We start from the raw sequence: 20,623 nt of genomic DNA on the forward strand, positions 1-20,623 counted from the left end.
TCACTGGCAGTCATCAAATGAGTCAAGTGGAAAATACCATGTGTATATACCATGGGTGGAATATATGAAAGAGCTAGAATTTATGTTTTAAGATGACCCATGACCTTTTGGTTCTGAAACAATAAATCCACAGCCTCCCCAAATGGGGTATTGAAATTGTCATCTTAACAACTAGTAATTTGTTGCCTTTTAATTTGCCACTTGAGGCAATCCACCTCATGGCAGAACCAGCCCTGACTTGTGTTTACAGCCAACTATTCCTGCACTCTCAAATTCATGCCTCTTGTGCTTCAAAATGTGGCCAGTAGAGAGCATCGTAATCCTCTCAAATAAATTGTCATGCATCTATTGAAATGGACTTATGCCTCAATAAATGTAGTATGGTGCAGTCCTAACCACATCTACTCAGAAGTCCTTTTGGGGTTTACTCCCAGGTTAAGAGATGTTTGGATTGCCTTGGTCATTTTTGCAATAATAAAAAAAAAGGTGGGCTGGATATAAGTAGGAGAGAAAGGAATACATTAGCAATCATTTAGAATGCTTTGGGACACTTACATAGCAGAGGCCATGCCCTTCCTCTCAATTTCTAATGAAATCTTCATGATCCATTAAGAGAGGACTGTTAGTTCCAGTTCATATAATTGCTACGCAGGTTAGCTCAGAGAGAGATGTAGCGTTTATACTTTGCAGGGAAAAGGGCCCAAGTTGTCTCTGGCACCTCCATATAAGAGTGGGGCGAGCCAGTGTGGTGCAGTGGTTAAGAGTGGTGGACTCGTAATCCACCCTAAACCCTACACTTAACCCTAACTACTCCCCTATGTAAAAAACAAAAATATACAAAATATATACAGAACATGCACAGTTGTGCACAAAAATAAATAAATATTAAAACAAAGAACAGGAGACAAAACTTGCTTTGAATGGCAGCCTCAGAGAGAGCTACACCTTTTGTGGCAAGGAGGGAATCCCGAAGATTCATGGCCTAAGATCTGCAGCAAGGGACTCCCTTCTGTCTCTGATAGAACTGCTAGCTGAGGGCTCAGAATGCTTGCCTTCTCTCCATCTCTCAACTACCTCCATTCTGGTTAACATATTGAGTGCTTACGTTCTGTGTACTCTGATACACAGATCAAGAACAAGTTCTGCGAGGAACTAGACCAGGATGTCAGGAGCCTGCAAACACCTTCTTGGTAGTGGTGCCCGCCCTGTGGAATGCCCTCCCAGCAGATGTCACAAACATGGAATGCTCTACCAAGGCAAAACACTCAGTGTGCTAGAGACATCTTCAATCTCGGGTCACTGGCACCAGCTGGACTGGATTGTCACCAGGCGATTGCACTGAACTGTGTTGGGAGCCAGTGTAGTGTAGTAGTTAAGAGCGATAGTCTCGTAATCTGGTGAACCGGGTTTGCATCCCCGCTCTTCCACATGCAGCTGCTGGGTGATCTTGGGGTAGTCACACTTCTTTGAAGTCTCTCAGCCTCACTCACCTCACAGAGTGTTTGTTGTGGGGGAGGAAGGGAAAAGAGATTGTTAGCTGCTATGAGACTCCTTAGGGTAGTGATAAAGCGGGATATCAACTCCAAACTCCTCCTCCTCCTCCTCTTCTTCTTCTTCTTCTTCTTCTTCTTCTTCTTCTTCCTGCCACACGGAGCTACCACAGCACTGACTGCGACATGGTCAATCCCTGGTGGTGAGCAAAGAGGACCTGTAGCCAATCTAAGGTTCTGCACTTTGGCAGGAAGAACCAGCTGCACCAATATAAGTTGAGGGACACTGGTTTGCTGGTAGGGAAAAGGATCTAGGGATCTTAGTGGACCACAAGCTTAACATGAGTCAACCTGAGAGTGATGCAGCAGCAAAAAATGCTAATTCTCTTTCAGGCTGCAACAACAAAGGTGTCCAGATGAATGGAAGACAATAAGACAATGAAATTCAAGACAGTAACAATTTATTGTGCATTTATACATAATCCATTTTTTTTTAATTTTTATTCCATTCTCTTCCAGTTCTTTTTCTTCTTGACACGTGGAGTTACACAGAGAGTAGATCATATATCTTAAGGAACGGAAAAGCCCAAAATTCCGTGAAATCTTTTGAGGCAAAATAATGTTAACAATTTTCGGATCTCTCTGTCCCCTGCTCTGTCTTTTGCCAAAACAAAGGTGCCAACCCTGTGCCCGCAAGTTGTTGAGCCTCCCCACTTTCCCCCAGGGCGTATCCTCTGAGGTCCTGCAGGAGGAAAGAGCATTTCAGAGTCAGGGGCCAATCTGGGCCAAAGCGGCCCCCACTGCCCCCACCACGGAGTCCCTGGCACTTCTGGACCATGAGGGGTTGCCATCTTTGGTCTTGGACCAAATTGGGGGCCAAACAGGCTCTGTGCCCCAGAAATGGGGCAGTCCGTTGGGTAAGGGATGGGGGGGGGACAACCCTAAAACCACCCCGGATGCCAAAGGGACACTTACACTGAGAAGGTGGAGGAGGGTGCCAGGGTTGGGTGCTTCCATCAGAAGACTGCCCAGCAGAAGCCGGAAGTGCCTCTTCAGTTCCTGCGGGAAAAGAGAGAAGAGAGTTGGATTCTGCAAGGGTGTGACGAAGAGGAAGAAACAGAATGTGAAGGGAAGTCAAAACAAAGGACATGCTTCTCTCTTCTCCTCCTCCTCCTCCTCCTTGGCCCCACTCAGCACGGCCTCCAACATCCTATGCAGGATGGCACTGATCATGTCAGAGGTGAATCTGGGCCTCATCGTGCTGCAGAGATGAAAGGGAGAGGGTTAGAGTCTCCCTTGCCCCCTTCTCCCTCCCGCCTGCTCTTTCCCCCTGGAGTTCTGTCCCCCACCCACAACCCCATCCACGCCAAAGACCCCACTCACCTTAGCTGGAGGAGGGCCTCCAAGGCAAGGGCCAGGGTCTGGGGCCAATCCCTGAAGTGCTCCAAGGGCCCCAAGATGTCCTGGAAAAGAACAGGGGAGGAGAATCAGCTCCGACCCCAAACACCAGGCTTGGCTTTGCAGGGGAATGGCAACCCCATGGCCTAAGCCGGCAGGGTCCTCCTCCCTGCAGATGCACAACCCCTTCCCCCCACCTCCCTGTGGGGGTCCCTCACCCCCCCCATCACTCACCAGAAATTTTTGAGTCGTCTCCTCCTTGGAGCACTTCAGGGATCAGAGCCCCCTGAGCTCAGCTGCCTGACAGCTCTCGATGACCCCCAGGATGTAGCACTGTTCATCCTCCAGCAGCTGAAATGGAAAAGTCAGACTGTCAGTTCCTTGTGAGGGGAGGACTTCTCCACATCTGAGAGTGCAGAGTGGGGGGAAAAGAGCCCGGGGGCAGGGGGGGGCAGGTCTGAGGGATCCAGTCCCTGCTCTTGTTTTCTGTAATACTGTTATGGCATAATCTATTTGTAACAGTATTGTAAGTTACTTTGAGACCTTTGGGCAACACGTGACTAGCAAATCTAATAAATAATAATAATGTCACCATCATTATCATCATCATCTGGGCCTTGGGACTCTCCCCATGTCACACACTCTTACATCCCTCATTAGCCTTACTTTGGACCCTCCTTGGGTGTTTTTGCCTGGCTGGAATCTGTCCTTGAACTCTGATACAGATCCTTGCCTGCATGAATGGCATATAATAGTGGCTCTGTGTTTGTAGAAAGTAGCCTACTGTACAAATGTTCATTTTACATTCTTAGCCCTACCCACTTTCACCTCTGGCCCCATCCACCCCTGACATGTGTTCATTGCAAAATGGTCCAGAAAGGAACGAAGCCCTCAAGCTAAAACTTCCTTCTCCTCTGGAGTAGACAATACTGAGCTAGATGGACCAACAGTGGGTGACTCAGTGCAAGTTAGTTAGTTCCTTTCGTTTGTGAGCAACTCCTACAGGCAAATTGTGCATGAATTTGTGATGGTGTCTTAACATACCAAACAGTCCAAATCTTTGTGTTATGACAGCTTAATCAGGAGCTGCCACATGCTCAGAGTTAAACTGGCAACAACACACCTGGGAGTTCATGTAAGGTGACCCTTAATCTAAGGTTGAGACCATTTCCTTTTCTTACAAATTTTCCATGGCTTCAGCAACTACCTGGCAGGCTTTGATTCAACAGGTGACGCTCACCTGCATATCTGTGCTCCATCACAGAACAGGCAATGAGGTGGAGGGGTGGCCATGTAACAGACGGAGGCAAGGTTACACCAAGAACATCATAATGCCCACTTCTAAACCTATCCATGCCTGATGAGACAATACCACTGTACATCAATGTACACCTAGAGGATTGTGTAATAATTGCAGCGGAAGCTCCACTAACCTCTACACACTAGCAAATTTAAAAAAGAAGGGTGAGGCTGGACCAAAAAAAAGGGGTGGGGTGGGATTTATTTGATTTATTTATAAGAGTATTTCTATGCCAGTATATCATAAAATGTCAGGGCAGTTCTACAATGTTAAAACATAAGACACAATTTATAAAAAAATACAAATAAAGTGACTGGCTAATAAAAAATAAAAATTAAACAACTGCAAAGGCATGTCAGCATAAAAGGATCTTTAAGAGAAGCTTGAAAGTCAAAAGCAAGGAAGCCTGTCAAATCTCTTTTGGAAGAGATTCTGAGGCTGGTCTGTAACCCCGGGGGACAACAGGCAGTGCCCCTCCATATGATCTCCAGGATTAAGCTGGAATATAAGGGCTCAGGTGGCCCTTAAGATATCCTGGACGCAGGTTCTTTGATGGGCAGTTGTAGATCAACACAAGAAACTGACCCGGTAGGATATAGGCAACCAGTGCTGATGTTCTGGAAGCAATGTCACATGCTGTCAGCTGTCTGCCTGAAATGGCTCAGGAGAAACATGCTACTCTCTGGAATCCATAACATCTTTTCCTACTGCAGGCCAGTTGAAAATTACGCTCTATGAGCCTGTTGAGCTGCTGCTATTTCCACTTGCTGACCCAAGGTAAGTTTTGGGGAGAGGATGGTCAGCTGCAAAGGGACAAGCATAATCAAGGCAAATGCAATCTGCTTATAACAGGCTATGCCTCCCTCAATTTTGCTAGCAGGATTTCAGTCAGAAGTATCCAGCTGTGCATGTTCCACTGCTTGAATTCATCTAACTTTCCTAGTAATCAAACAGGCCCCCTTTCCAGTTCTTCGTTTCTAAACTAAACCAAAGGCGAAGAGGCATATTGTGGATTTCTCGGAGAGCCAGCAGGTGGCTACCTTTCCACATTAGCAGTTTGGGATTAAGTTTATGCTTTGCTGGCAAATAATTTCCCTTTTCAACAGGGACTAAGCACACAACCCAGTCAAATTTAAGCCTTTTTAAGCCCTATTTATTTCCACTGGAGACTTTTCAGCATGGATTTCTTGGTAAACATTTGTAGAATCAAGTAGCACATCAAGGGATGGGGGTGGAGATCCTATTCAGTTCTCATTTTAGGAGAACCCTAATTCTATTTTTTTTTTTTTTATGTCCTGAAACTATTCTCAGAATTTGTACTTCTCAAAATTCTGCAATTCAGTTCTCCAGCCAAATCATGTGTACAAAAATGTATTTACTAAGGTAAAGTGTGCATAAAAATGCATTTATTTGGTGAAAATAGCACACAAAGATATATTATTTTGCTGTACAGAAAAGTGCTTGAAGAAACAAACAGGTGTCAAGGAACATGCTGGCAGTAAAGCACACCATTCAGAGTTAAAGTTAACTATTAGCAAAAGCACAATCTTCACAGACTTGGCTGCATGAGCACAGCAGCTCATCCCTGGTAGGTCTGAACCCATGAATCAGTTGCCAAGACTGAAAGCCCCTGTCTCTCTCCCTACAAAAAGCCCTCCATGGCTTTCCCCAGGCAATCAGAGACTGGGCCCGCATGCAGTCTTCCACTGCTCCGCCTGTTTCTGCCCTCTGCTAGTTCTGGGAGGCAAGGTAGGAGAGGAGCTTGTTGAAGCAGGAGGAGGAGACACCCATGACACCTCTGCCTCCCCATCACCTGCTTCAGCTTTGAATTGGGCCTGGCAACTAATGGGCAGCCAGTGCAGAGTCGGGTCAAGCAGATCTTGCCTGATATTAGCTCCATGTGGGAAAACAGATAAGGACCATGCAGAGGCATTTTAAGTCTACCAGTAACTGTAGGACGTGAACATAAGTAGAGTCCCGGTGGATCAGACCAAAGGCCTGTCTAGTCCAGCATCCTGTTTCTGAAAGAGGCTAACGAGATGCCTATGGGAAACCCACAAACAGGGCAATAGATTGCCTTTAGCTAAGTGGAATTTCTACCTACTTCTGCATCAGTAGAAGAGGCCTACTGCCTTCAAGTGTTGCTCATGGGCCTTCCAGAGAAGTCTATTTGGCCACTGAGTGAAATAGGATCTTGAATTAGGTGGACATTTTGGTCTGATCCAGCAGGGGTCTTTTTATGTTCATGAACTGAAATGCTCCAATCTTCATGGCTGGCCACAGATCCACAAACAACCAGGACTGGCATCCGTACAACACGAAAGAGAAACAATGCTTGTTTCAGTTAAAACCTTCTGGTTTAAGTATATTGCACTGCTAAGGTGGGGAAACAATCCCAAAGTAAAGCCGAAACTCAACTGTCACATTGCCAACTAATGTGATTATTACAATGTCATGGCGGCTTTGAAGTTAGCTCTAAATCCTGGGAACAAAAAATAATAATAATGAATCTTAACTTCTAGTTATAAATATGTTTCTTTTACAGAGGAAGGAGGGCAGAGTTTGAACCGTGCCCCATTTGTACCCCAAATGTAAGCAGAAGTAAAAGGCTGCTCACAACACCAAGCAACACAGATGGTATTGAACCCCAAATATATTGTAATCATCTTCATGGTGTGAAAGATTGGTCAAAGGTGAAAAAGAGAGGAAAGCCTACAACATTTGAGGCTCTTTTAGTTTAGATAAAATATGAGTAAGAGGAAGCATGGATGGCTTATGAGAACATGAGAACATGTTGACATTCAATGAAGCTGAATACTGGAAGACTCAGGACAGATGGGGAAAAGTACTTCTGCATGCGACAAACCTAGACAGCATCTTAAAAAGCAGTGACATCACCTTGCCAACAAAGGTCCGTATAGTAAAAGCTATGGTTTTCCCAGTAGTGATGTACGGAAGTGAGAGCTGGACCATAAAGAAGGCTGATCGCCGAAGAATTGATGCTTTTGAATTATGGTGCTGGAGGAGACTCTTGAGAGTCCCATGGACTGCAAGAAGAACAAACCTATCCATTCTTTTTTTTTTTTTTTTTAATTCTCTTTATTAAGTTTCATTCTTCACATACTCACAAAAAAGTAAAACACGAAACATTAAATAAAAAATATAAGGGCACCAATGCAAAAAGTAAAAAAAAAGAAAAAAGAAAAAGGGACAGGTCAGAAAAGAGAAAAAATAAAAAAGATAGAGATAAAAAATAAACATTAGACCAATACAAATCACACGCTATCTGACTTCCTTCCCTATTGATTTCGGATTTCTAATTTTTTTTACAATATCGCTTTTACCGCTGATGTTGATTGTTAGTTTGCACATCGGAAGTTTTATATTAGACCTGCTATAGTTGGTAGGTTTTTAAAGTTAGTTTCTATATATGCCATGAATTTAGACCAATCGTTTTTCAACTTTGTATTCTTTTGTTCTCTAATTCTCTGCGTCATTTTTGCCAATTCAACAAAATCGTATAGTTTTGTTTGCCACTCCCTTACGGTTGGTATATGCGTGCTTTTCCAATTTTGAGCGATTAACATTCTGGCCGCTGCCGTTGAATATTGGAATAAAGTTTTATCTTCTTTCTTAATTTCCTCCCCAATCATACCTAATAAAAAGGCCTCTGGTTTTTTAGGGAACGTGTATCTAAATATTTTTTTCAATTCATCATATATCATGTTCCAGAATTTTTTCATTTCCTCACATGTCCACCACATGTGTATAAAGTTACCTTCTTTTATTTTGCATTTCCAGCAGGCCTTATTACCAGTCTTATACATCCTATTTAGTTTCTCTGGTGTTATATACCATCTGTATATCATCTTCTCTAAATTTTCTCTGATTGCAACACTCGCCGTAAATTTTATTCCCTCATTCCACAGCTTTGACCATTTTTCAAATTCTATGTTATGCCCCAGGTCTATCGCCCACTTCACCATAACTTCCTTAATTTCTTCGTCTTTTGTATCCCAATCTAACAATATATTATACATTTTGGATAGTAACTTAGATTTACTTTCTATTATTTCTGTCTGAAATTTCGATTTCTTGTCATTCATTCCAATTTTTTTATCTTCCGTCCATATCGCGTTGATTTGATGATACTGTAGCCAGCTTGTCAACTTCCCCTTCAGCTCCTCATATGGTCTTAGTTTCCAACTGTCTTCCGATCTTACCAGTAAATCTTCATATGTTAATTTTGGTTCTTCCATGTTAATTTTTTTAATTATTAGGATGTTTGTTGGGGACAGCCACCAAGGTGTTCTCCATTCCAACAACTTTTTATTTTTTTCCCAGGCTTCATATAATGGACCCCTGATGATATGATTTGAGAACCCCTTATGGGCTTTCTCCTTGTTTGACCATAGGTAGGCATGCCAGCCAAACCTATTGTCTGCTCCTTCCAAGTCCAATAGGTCAGAATCTTCCAATGTTATCCAATCCTTAACCCAACATAGGCAGGCGGCTTCGTAATACAATTTTAGGTTAGGGACTGCGAGCCCTCCTCTCTCCTTTCGATCCGTGAGTAATTTAAATCTGATCCTTGGCCTCCTTCCCTGCCATATGAATCTTGAAAGGGTTTTCTGCCAGTCTTTAAATAATTTAGACCCTCTAATTACAGGGATGTTTTGGAATAAAAACAGCATTTTTGGAAGGACATTCATCTTTATTGCCTCCATCCTGCCCATCCATGAGAGATTGACTCTATTCCAGACGTCCATATCTTTTTTGATTTCTTTCCATGTTGTCGAATAATTGTCTTCAATTAAATTTATATTTTTTGATGTAAGCCATATTCCTAAATATTTTATTTTTTTTGCTACCAATATGCCATATTTTCTCTCTAATTTTTCTTTTTCCACCTTTCTTAAATTCTTTATTAGCATCTTTGTCTTTAGTTTATTCAATATAAAACCTGATGATTTACCGTATTCTTCTAGGACCTCCAGCGCTTTACCAATACTTCTTTGCGGCTCTTCCAGAGATAACATCAGATCGTCCGCATAGGCTTTTAACTTGTATTCTTTCAGCCCTATTTTGATTCCTTGTATTTCTGGTATCGATCTTAATTTATTCGCCAGGACTTCAAGCACCATGATGAATAAGAGCGGGGAGAGAGGGCACCCCTGCCTTGTTCCCTTCTCTATTTTAAATGTATCTGTTAGGTTGTTATTTATTACCAATTTTGCCAATTGTGTTGAATATATTGCCTGTATTCCTTTTAGAAATTCTCCCTCTATCCCAGCCCTTTCCATAGATTTTATTAAAAACGCCCAAGAGACATTATCAAACGCCTTTTCGGCGTCTATGAAAATCAGTGCCGCCGGTATCTCGTTATTGATCTCCAAATATTCAATTATGTTTATAACGTGTCTTACATTGTCTTTCAAAAACCTGTTCGGGAGGAAACCCACCTGGTCTTTATGGATTAAATTTGCTAGACACTTTTTTAGTCTGCTTGCCATGATGTCTGCATATATTTTGTAATCGTTATTTAATAGAGATATTGGCCTGTAATTTTTAATGTTCAGTTTATCTGTGTCCGGTTTTGGAATTAACGTTATAAATGCCTCCCTCCAAGACTCAGGTATTTTTCCTCCTTTCAGGATATTATTCAATGTCTCACAAAGCGCTGGTGTCAGTTGACTTTCCAAAACTTTATAGTATTTTGCCGATAAACCATCCGGTCCCGGAGCTTTCCCTAACTTCATTTTTTTAATCGCCACCTGAATCTCTTCTATTCTTATTGGTCTGTTTAGTTGAGATCTCTCTTCTTCTGTTACAGTCTTTCCTTCACAGTTTTGTAGGTACTCTTCTATCTGAATCAAGTCTTCTTCTCCTTTTTTATATAGCTTCTCATAGAATTTAAGAAAATTTTCCTGTATCTTCTTTGGGTCTTCTATCAATTCTTCCCCTACTTTTATTTTATTTATCACATTCTGTTTTTGTCTTTTCCTCAGTTGCCAGGCTAGTAATTTCCCAGTTTTGTTTGCCGATTCAAAATATCTCTGCCTCATTAACTTCACTTTCCATTCAATTTCTTGGTTCATTAACATCGAATATTGTGTTTGTAATATTTTTATTGTATGTATACTTTGTTCGTCTTTCGGGTTGTCTGTTAGTTTTTTCTCTGATTCTCTAAGCTGTTTGAGAATTTCTTCCTTCTTTTGCTGTCTTATTTTCTTCTTATAACTGTTTTGTTGAATGAAGAAACCTCTTAGGACCGCCTTACTGGCATCCCATACTACTTCTGGATTTATTCCCACATTAAGATTCAGGTCAAAATATTCTTTTAGGGTGGCTTTGGCTTTTTCAATAACTTCATCATTGTCTAATAAATATTCATTTAACCTCCACCTGAAACCTCCTTGTGTTGGGCCTTTTATTTCCAGTGTTATTGGATTGTGATCGGAGAGGGTTCTCGGTTGAATTTCACATTTGGTAGCTCTTAATGTGAGTTCCCTCGAGGTCCATATTTGGTCTATTCTACCCCAACTTTTATGTACCTCTGAAAAAAAAGTAAACTGCTTTTCTGTTGGGTGTTTATGTCTCCATATGTCTATAAGATCCATATTCTCTTCCAAGTCTTGGAATGATTTTGGAAGTTTTCCTTGGTTTCGTTTTTTCTTTTCTGTTTGTCTATCCATCTCTGGTGTAGCTACTGCATTAAAGTCACCCAATAACAACAACCTGTTATTTTCTAATTTTATTAGGACTTGTTCCAGTTTCTTAAAAAATTCTAATCTATTTGAGTTTGGGGCATATATATTTACAATGTTAATTTTTTCCCCCTGGAAATTAATTTGTACTCCCAGAATCCTTCCTTCTTCATCTTTATAGATCAGTTTAGGTTCCCATCTTTCATCAACATATGTTACTACTCCTTTTTTTTTCTCTAACGAAGAGCTTATAAATTCTGTTCCTAGGTTCTTGTTTGACAAGACATGTTTGTGCTTTTTGGCTACATGGGTCTCTTGCATACAGATTACATCCAATCTTTTCTTTTTCATAGCATTTGCAATTTTATTCCTTTTAGTTTTGTCATTCAAACCGTTTACATTCCATGTTAAGATTTTAAGATTCATTATTACTCTTGTCTAATACTAAAATCAATGAATTTCCTATTTAGGTTTTACCAAATTAAATTCGAGTGGTTTCGCTTTCTGTTTCTTCCTCTTCTTCACCCCCTTCTTCCTCCCCTGTCTCACCCCCCTCCCTCTCCTCTTCATCCTCTCCTTCCAAACCCCTCTCAGTCTCTCCTCCTCCCGATCCCGCATCACCTGTCTCCCCCCTCTCTCCACCCCTCCCCCCGCCTCTGTCCTCCATCCTCCCAAGGTCTTTCTCATATCTACGTAGAAATTTACTGACTTCCTGACTTTCTGCGATCTTGAATCTTTTTTCTTTATAAAAAAAGGAGATCCCTTCTGGGAATTCCCATCTATAATATATTCCATTTTTTCTTAGAATGTTAGCTAATTGTTTGTAGCCTTCTCTCTTACGCAGAAGCCTAATCGGTATTTCCTTGAAGATGATGATTGGTCTTCCATCGATTACTAATTTTTTCTTGTAGCTCTCTCTCAAAATTCTGTTTCTCATCTCTGTTGATTTAAAGATCACCAAGCAGTCTCCTGGGACCTTTTTCAGTTTATTTTGTTTGGGTCTTATCTTTATTCTAAAGGCATTTTCTATTGCTTGAGCTACTTCTTCTTCTTTCATAGTTAGCCACTTCGCCAGTTCTTTAATCATTTTTCCTTTAATATCTTCGTTTATTTCTTCCCCCACTCCCCTAAATTTTAGGTTTAACTGTTTTTGTTTCATTTCCATCAATGCTAGGTTGTCCAGGACTTGATCCTGGGTCTTGCTTAATTCTCCAAAGTTCTCCTTTGCTTTCTCCACTTCCTTTCTCTGATCTCTCATTTCTTTTTGTACTTTTTTGTTTGATTCCTCTAAAGATTTTGTTCGGGTCGTTAATTCTTTTATCTTATTTGACAGTTCTCCTACCACCCCCTCTATTTTTCTATCAATCGAATCCTGCATCTCTCCTAATTTTTTCTCTATATGAATTTCATTCTGTTTAAGTTCTTCTTTTATTTTCATCCATAGCGCGTCTAAATCTTTAATTTCTTCCTGTCGTGAAGTTCTCCTCTCTAGTGGTGTTCCCGCTCCCTTCTTCCCATCCCTACCCGCCATCTCCCCTTTTCTTTAAGAATCAACAAAGTTCAACTTAACTTCTTAAGGCTCTCCCCTAGAGGGCGCACAGTCTAATATGATCTTAATTATTTCAACCAATGATTTACTGGCTTGCCTTTAAACCAGAATGAGACTCTTACAATCTCTTCTATTTCTCCTCTAAATTCCACTAAACAGGCAAACTCCCAACTTACTGACCACTTACACAATATAAAAGTATACTATCCCCACCTAGGGAAGTTGTTGCTCTTGAATATTCAAGAGATGTTTGTCTTTAAGGGAGAGAGGCCAAAGAGGTAGGGAAAAAAGGATACAGGAGCAAATAGAGGGAAAAGAAAGGGAGGGTGGAAGGCAAGTTTGAAAAAAAAAATTAAGTGGAAAACTGTGAAGATTAATTATAGAACTGTAAATATATTCAATGACCCAGTTTTGTTATAATTTTCATTAAATTGTAGCAGTCTATTTCTCTTTCCTTTAAACCATCTTCAGCCACTTGTTTGGCCTAATCCACATGGTGGGGACTTTATTCAGAAATCTTTCTGATTACTATCTGGCTGCTGTTCCTGGTTAGTACTGATACAGAGAAGGGGGTGGGGTAAGGGAGAGGAGAGACAGAGCAGGACAAGGGGAAAGACAAAAACAGGGGGGGGCAAGAGGGAGGTAAAAACAAAAAACAAAACAAAAAAGAACAAAAAAATAGAGAACAAAAAAAAAAAAAAATTCCAGGTATTCCTTATAGTGCAAAAATAGTCCACAAAGGGAAGAGGGTCTGGACCGAGGTTCAGCTTCTTAGCTTTACGCTTTACTACTGGAATTGTCCAATGAGTTCTTTTATTCGTCGACCTCTAATAAAGCGGGGGGAGGGTCGTGGGTGAAGTTTTTTTGTGGAGTTTCTTTTCCTAAATAGGTCAAATCTTAGCAATGTTGCACCCTTCGTTTCGCGGGTTTTCCCCCAACATCTAACTGAGTCTTTTGCCAAATTATAAAAAAACCAACTTAGTCGCTATGAAGAAGGAACAGATGCTGGCGAGCCATATATCGCGGGTCCCGAGCTATACGCTCCCCCCGCTGTTAATAAAGTAAGCAAAAAGAAAAGCCAAATCTTTAAAGTCAAGACCGTAAAGTCCGGAAAAAAATCGAGGAGGGAGATTCGCAATTTTCTAATTATTTTTAATATTGCCGTCCGGTTTCATGAAGGGGAGGGAGGACGTTTATTTCTTCAACGTCGACTATGCATTGTACTTTCCTCCTTGCTCCGTTCTTCCCTCTTCCCCGCTTAGTTTCGGCTTTTAAATCCGCCTCTGGCTCTATCTCAGTCACCCAAAAGTAATACAAAGTCTCTGAAGGTTTTCCTTTACTTGGTTACTTTCTTACAATTTTATTTTCTCTGCCCCGCCGCTCTGCCGACGGGGACTTTCACTCTTCGTTCCTATAGCGGGTAGGCAGTAATCTCTTTGTTTCGCTCTTACGATTTTAGTTTCAGCGCCATCTTTGGTCCGAAAACAGGTCGGGCTCTTTTAACTCAATCTATTAACATCCTTCGCCCCTTGGTTTTTATTTTTCAATTTTTAGCATCTTCCTTTATCACACAACGCCAAGGGCATCTGGTATTAAATTTGCAGAGGTTTGTCGCCGTTTTCAGTGGGTACTGGAGGCATTACCGCATGGGGTTCGCAGAGCTTACCGGAGTGCGTCCCTCGATCCCGTCGCTCCCGAGTCTTCTCCAAAAATAGAAAAAACCCGAAGGAGTTTCTGGATCACTCAGACGCTGCTGGTTGCGCTTCTCTCGAGGGGGACCCCCTCGAGATTTTGGGGTCGCAGTGCCTATGCGTTGCCCCTCAAAAACCCCATGCAGAACGGAGAGGCTTCTCCGCGCTCCCGCACTGCTAGCGATCCAAACCGGAAGTCAAACCCTAAACAACAACAACAACTTCTGCATGCAGCACATACTGTAGTTAAACTATGGAACTCATTCCCACAGGAGGCACTGATGGCCACCAACATGGATGACTTTAAGAGAGGGCTAGACAATTTCATAGAGGTAAAGGCTGCCAATGTCCTACCTCTGCTGTTAGGAGGCAGCATGCCTCTGAATGCCAATTGCTGGAAAATAACAAGCGGGGAAATACAACGGATGAGCCTGGGAAAACCTTCCACGATCAAGGTATCTCCCCTTCCAGGTAAGTAATGTGCTGCATTTGGCACACTTAAGTGGATGATTCAATAAGACCCTGGTTAATGAACAGCTGTGTCTGTGTGGAGCTGGAGCAATAATATACGTTGAACGTGTTCTTCTGTGCTGTAATGGTTGATTCTCTCTCTACCAAGAGTTTATCTGAGAAGACCTCCTAAAAAATGGACGAGTTGCTCTAAGTGTCCACTGCATCTGGTTGACCTTCTTCTTCTTTGGCGACCACTCGTAGCCAACTAAGATTGTCTTCCATGAAAATGGTCTTAATAGTGACTCCGTAAGTGACTGTGGAAGCCAATTCTGGACCCACACATCCTTCCACAGTGGGGACATAGGTTTCTGGGCGGGAGTTGGTCACGGTGAGGGTTTGCCAAATGCGCCTTCCTCCTAGCACGTTTCTCGCTTTCGTCCTGAGTTCGAGCATCTTCAAAGTCCACTCTGAGCAGAACGAGCCCACCCATGAGGGAAGGTGAGGTTCCTGAATGCAAAAGTCAGTCTCCTCCTTTCAGTGCGAGAACTTTAAATGTAATACTTCAAGTTTATATTTAAATTTAATATTTAAAGTTACAGCTTATTCTTCCTTCACCACCAGATTTAGGGATGGCAAACACCCCCGCCACATCAGTATGGTTAACACATCAAAATGGCTCTACCTGAACAAACAAGTGTCAGGCCAATCGGTTTTGTGAAAGATCCATGGGTGGACATCAGTCTGGTTTGCACATCACACAAAGTCAAACCATAGCTAAGAACGTGGGCTCTGAGAGGGTGAATCTCAGCTACTCTGCTCCTCCTCAGTCATTCTGCTATGTGTTGCATTGAGCTGAGCTGAGCCATGGCATGACATGGTGTGTTGTTTGAACAACATGCTACACCAAACAATGGCTTGGTTGAGTGCAGCAGGTGGACACACAAGGAGACCACCCATTCAAGTTAAGCCATGGAACCAGGTCATTGATGAGACAAATACTGTTGTTTTCAGTTATCTGTGATTGTATGTAACGGAAATAGGGAGCCTGTGGCCCTTGAGATGTTGCTGGACTGCAACTCCCATCAGCCCCAGCCAGCATGGCAAATGATCAACGACGGCAGGGCTTGGGAGTCCAGCAAAAGGTTCTCTATTGGCACACCAGAGTGAAAGTCAAAAAAGCATCAGCCTCAATGGCAAACTGTCCGCTCGCTTTTAATATAGATGGGAGGGGAAAGTAACCTTCTAGGGCATGCACACTGTATATGCTCAGAGAATAAAGAGGGTGAATGCATGCTCACTACTTAGCACACTACTGGCATGTCCATGTGATATGGTAGTGTCATCTGCCACCCAACACAGAGTTATGGCTGGGGCTAGCCACAGCACTTCCAAACTCAGAGTACTGCAGTTAATTATAACTACAATTAGTGAAAACAAGCCAGGATCAAACCATAGTATAGTCGTACCTTGGAAGCCAAACAGAATCCATTCCGGAAGTCTGTTCGGCTTCCAAAATGTTCGACAACCATGGTGCAGCTTCCGATTGGCTGCAGGAGCTTCCTGCACGCAATTGGAAGCCACAGAAGCTACACGGAGCAGTTTACAGGATTTCCCAAGTCATTAGAATTCATAAACACCAGATAATCCACTTGCTAGGCTCTTACTCTCTCCTGGTGCCTTTTTACACGATACTGTTTGAGCTGTTCTTCAAGGCGCCTTCTTGCCTGAAGTCTGATTTGTTCTTCCTTCTCTAAAGGGAGAGAAGAATCGGCTGAACCTACAGGATGAAAGACAGGTTTTATGTATTTAGATGTGTGTGTGTGTATTACTAGGCTGGGTAGAAATGTATGTTTCTTAGCAAAAATTAGGGAAAAAGTAAAAACAGCAAGAGAGGCAGAAAAGTGACAGATCTTTCATTTCAATTACTAGACTGAAAGGTTACATGCTTTTTGGGGGGAAATGAAGTTAATTTAGTGAGAATCCAATGAGGCTTCTATCTACCAAGGCTTAACAGTACCCATTCTGTACCCTGCCCAGAATGGGACCCAGTACCTCAAAGACACCAACAAAGAAAGACATTCTGGGATGCACTGTGAGATTGTTAACAATTGGTCATGGAGAAGATGCAGCTCAAGGGAACAAGGACATCAATTCCAGCTCTTGGGTTTGACTAGTCAGCAGGACCCACCTCAATGTATAATTTGGTTACATCTGAAGATTCCGCTTGCTTTAAATTGGACGCAAAGCAAAGCAAATTGGACGCAAAGCAAATTCAGAACCCTCCATTTTCACATCCCCACAAGGGTCAGGTCAGCAGAGTCTCTTACAAATGAGGAACTGAGGCACTGTGACCACCTCAGGTCACTGTGAGCTGAGCAGAGGCTTGGATCCAGATTCCCAGGCTTCTCCTCCAACTGGCTATCCACTGAAATGCATCATCTCCCAATATAAGTCGTTCATAAAAAGCTGGCTTCAGTCCCGCTTATATGTGAATTGTGTGGAAGGACTGAGCTGGGCAATGCCAAACTTATTTCTGTAACTCAAGGGCTAAGCAACATGGTGGCCTCCAGATGTTGCTGGATTCCAATTGCCATCAGCCCCAGCCATTGTGGCCAACAGTCAGGATGATGGGTGTTGGGAATCCTGCAACATCGGGGGGGGGGCATTATGTTGACTACCCCTATCTCAAGACTTACTACAATATTCATGCAGATAAGCAAAGCATGCGGTTTTAGCCAGGTGAGCGTGCAGCTGAAAAAAGTGCCCCAAACCCCAACGCCTTGTGTAAGCACTGATATTAAGAGTGCACAGTTTAGGATCCACAGCTCTTCAAGCAACTTGTTCACAGCTCCCTCCAGATTAAGAATACTGCCTGTTGCAGAACCCTAATTGCCATGCTTTTATTGGGTTGAGGGAAGGGGTGGGCAGCCACAGGACAAGTTGACTGAACTGTGGTCTCGCGGTTAGATTTGAAAACGGATTATTACAATCACTCTCAGTGGTGACATCCCACTTGTAGAAAGCTCTCCACGAGATTTGTCTGACCTTAGCAAATGTTTCACCCCCAAGTATTTTAATTATGTGCTTTTCTTCCCTGCCAATTGATTTTTTTTTTTTAATGCCGCTTGTTTCATATTTGTTTCATTACATTAACGTTAATATTATGGACCATTTTAAAAAGTGAGATATAAATGCCCACAGATAAATAACTAGCTAAACCTCAAGTGTTTGGGGCTTTTATCTAAACAGGTGGTGTTGTGCAGGGTTACAGGCTTGTAAGTAAGTGCAACAAACAGTTATCAGCCTGCAAAAACATATATACGTACTAATATATGTAGTCAGTATTCTCATGCTGGCCAAGGAAAGGATTCTAGTAGAAAAAATATAGCTTTCTACCAAGTAGGCAATTCATTTCTCCTCTGCCAGAACTTTTATTCACCTGCATGGAATTCCTGGTCACCTATGGCAAGCTGTTAAAATACAAGCCTGGCTTTATACAATATAATTATTCTGAATTTGCACTTGTCTAACTGGAATGCAAAAAGAAAAAAAAAAGGAAAGCAATAAGGGTCCTTTGTTTTTAACAGTGTTTTAATGGCAACATTTACTCAGCCCAACAATGTTAAGTAAAGTAAGTGTGTTAAATACAGAGTCACAAGCACCAACTGCCACAGAGCAAAATTACAGTATCAGATCAAGCTTTTTTGAAGTGATCTTTGGAGACAGAGTCTGCAGAGGCCAGGAGAATAATGGAAAGTGGGGGAGGGAGCTTTTTTTTCTTTTCTTGGAGCAAGAGAAAAAAACAGGGGGCTCCGCCATAAACAGATGCTTACACAATTTGGTTTCTTGCATGGGAAGGCTTAGTTTGAGGGACTGCAACACTTCCTTCCTAAGCACTATGCCCTCAGCACTAGCTCCCTGAGACACCTTTAGGTTGTCATGGAAACCGGGCACACCTGGAGCTGGTACTTCCCCACGTGGGCTGCCGTTGGGGTCAGAAGAGACAGGGTAGCGAGATGCTGGTCCATTCGCACATGGCACCTCGCTGCTGTTTGGAACCAGGCATTCTCCTTCAGCTGGCACTTTGCTGTCATTTACACTCGTCACTGGAAAAGAGCAGAATATTGGGTTGCACGAGGTTCACATCCCTTACAAACTTAGGGGTGGAAGGATGGGTCTCCAGTCTGTTTCCCCTTCCTATAAAGAGAGGATATCCTAGGTCTTTAAAGCATCCCCGCTATAAGAAATGCCTTGGCAAAGACCCACGTGGTTTGACTAGCCTGGGACCTTTGGCTGTTCAGAAGAAAAGCACTGAGAACACAGGAAACTGCATTATATGAAATCTGTAAAGGGTCTTATCTACCCTGACTGGCTGCAGCTCTCTGGGTCCTCAAGCAGAGCTCTGTCAAATTGCCTGCTCCTGACCCTTCAACCAGACCTGCTAGGACAAGGATGGGGGAATTCAGGCACAGGGGCCTAACGCAGATGGCCATCTGGTCCTATCCAGCAGGGCTCACCTTATTTGATTCGATTGGGTTATTTAATTTCTACACCACTTAATATATTAAAAATATGTCTCAGCGATGTACAAAAAACTAAAGCAACAACGGGCAACTTAAACAAAATATTACAAAAATACACAGCTACAAAAAATGTACATTAAAAATTAAATATATATTCAGTTTCCTTCTGACATACCACTACCCTCAGCCTCTGGATTCTTACCCAGGGTCTAAACCAACTCTCAGCTCACCAACCACAGCAGTGGTTCTCAAACTTTTTTCTCTGTGCCACCCTTTAGAAATGAAAAATTGCTCACAACGCACCAAATTTATCCCTTGATGCTCTTGCTCTCGTTTTGAATATAAAAAACAGATACTATACTATACTACACTGAAACATTTGACTGTTTTTTTGATGGTCCTTTAATCTTCCTGCCACCCTTGTCATCCTCTCCTGTCACACCAGCGTGGCATGCCATGCCCTTTGGGAATCACTGCACTAAAATCTCAAAATGAGGAGAGATCCTGGAAACAGTGGACATCACCTGTGTCTCTCGGCAGGCCCAAAGTGGGATGGCACTTCCTCAGGTTGTCCACTGCCCGCCTTATGTCCTTAGCCTGACTGCGCTACCTTCAGAAACACATTCCTCGCAGCAAGACAAATCTGATCTGCAGAAACAGCTTACCATGAAGGCCATCTCCTTCTGCTGGCCGCTCCAATTTGGCCTCCATCTCCACAGGCTGCTCAGAGCTGTAGGGGCCCCCGTTGCTGGCTTGCTTCTCCAGCAGGATCACCGAAGAGTCCATGGCAGATGCTATTAAGATGCGGGGGAAATATTTCCCCAGCTGAACAAAACACACTTTTCAAGAGAACTGCCGAGTCCTGGTTCTATCCATCAGAAGAACTGCCAGCAAGGAGGCTGCGCATGAGGACACAATACCAAGCTTCTCATCTGTAGTTTTACAGCAGGCAACTCAACTCAGTCCAAGTCCGGTCAGCAGGCAGCTCAGGATTTCCACGAGATCATTGCAGTAGCCTGAAGGGGGGGAAAGCAATTACTAAGCTGCGTCACTCTCTAAAGCAGGCTTCCTCAGTCTCGATCCTCCAGATGTTTTTGGCCTACAACTCCCATGATCCCTAGCTAGCAGGACCAGTGGTCAGGGACGATGGGAACTGTAGTCTCAGAACATCTGCAGGGCAAGGATTGAGGAAGCCTGCTCTAGAGACAAAAAGGCATTTTATTTTTTGTAAAACAACAACAACAACAACAACAAAACCCCATTCTGTTACAGTAGAACAATCACATGCACTACTTAAACTAATAGTTAACTGATTATCTTTATTTGGACTCTCTATATAGGGAAAATGGCACCATCTGTACACAAGAGGGAAATAATAGCTGGCTTGGCAGAACACAAAGGTTTTCAGAAGCAGGAAGAATTTTTTGGGGGGAGGGGGGACCGTAGGGAAGAGGGAACCCCAAAACAGTCTAGTGAGGGAGTGGACATACTCAGCAGCCCCATAACATGTCA

Source organism: Podarcis erhardii, assembly GCF_964252035.2.
Source record: "Podarcis erhardii genome assembly, chromosome: 15".
Lineage (NCBI taxonomy): Eukaryota > Metazoa > Chordata > Lepidosauria > Squamata > Lacertidae > Podarcis > Podarcis erhardii.